This window comes from Apaloderma vittatum, unplaced genomic scaffold (assembly GCF_000703405.1).
Source record: "Apaloderma vittatum isolate BGI_N311 unplaced genomic scaffold, ASM70340v1 scaffold21912, whole genome shotgun sequence".
Lineage (NCBI taxonomy): Eukaryota > Metazoa > Chordata > Aves > Trogoniformes > Trogonidae > Apaloderma > Apaloderma vittatum.
This window is the reverse complement of record NW_009703364.1, coordinates 1-1,256: the sequence shown is the minus strand read 5'-3', so window position 1 is coordinate 1,256 and position 1,256 is coordinate 1.

Here is a 1,256-nt window from a genome sequence, read left to right as displayed (position 1 = left end):
CCCCTTCCCCCCCCCCCCCCCCCCCCCAAAATATTTAAAAAAAAATAAAAATCTGTATCTTGAGCAGCCTCTGCTCTGCACCAATTCAGCTCACTTGCCCACAAGAAAAAAATATTACCCGAAAAAGGAGAAAGGTATTTTTTTACATTAAAGCTACACCTTTTCAGCACTGTAACTGCATTTAGTCACTAGCAAAAATTTAAATGAAACTTGTTGACTTTACAATTTAGGTTTAATATTGGTGAATTAACACCACCCCCACCAAATCACTTCTTTAAGAAGGAAATATAAAAGACAATCATGCATAAATCAGTTTAAACAACAAGCATGCTTTACCCGCAGCTGGCTAAGAGCATGCATGGATGACTTCCTGACTAACTGCAACCCTTTAAACATGCAAACTTGATCATCTTCAGGTATCTACATTCCTTTACAACTACTGACTGGTGAAAGGCTGGTCATTAAACCCAACAGAAGGAAGGATAAGAATTAAGGAATTACAAACCCATTCGAGTCAAACCAGCTATTAATAATGCAATTATTGCACAACACAGAAATCACCTAACATAACAATTAATAGCTGCATACTTTAGGAAGTAAATGTACTATAGTCTCTAAAATCAGTTTAGAATAATATATATAAATATTTTTAAGGATGAACTACAGAAGTGTTCAAAGTTACTGACTAAGCCCTTGTGATCATTTTACTTTGCTGAAGTTCTAAGCCTGGTTTTGATGGCAGGCATTGGCTTCTTTAGCAGGTTCTGAAAGGTGAAAAAAAAAAAAATCTTCCATTCCATTTCATTCAGAGTTCAGAGGGAACCATGTCTCCTTTTTCAGTCTGAAGTGGGAAAGATAGAATTGAAAAAAACCCAATCCGTGGCTTTTAGACAGTGTTCGACATCCTCATCAATTAAAATAATTGACTGCAGTTAACATTCCTGATTAATCCATATTTAGCAAAGTAGTAAGTATTAAATGATCTAGGGAACATCTCATGATCTAGTGAATGTTTACTGATTTTAAAGTACTCTGCATTTTGGTTTCTAACTGCTATCAAAGTGAAATTTAACTCGAGATTAAAAAAACCCGTTCACTATTTGGCAACACTAAAAACGTGCAGCTACTAACACAGTCCAAAGTCAAACCACAGTGCGGAAGCAGCACTGAGACGCTAAGGTCTGCGACTGCTGAAATGGATGCAGGTAGGCAGACTGCCCTGTGTTAACAGCAAGAAAAAAAAAAAAAAAAGCCAC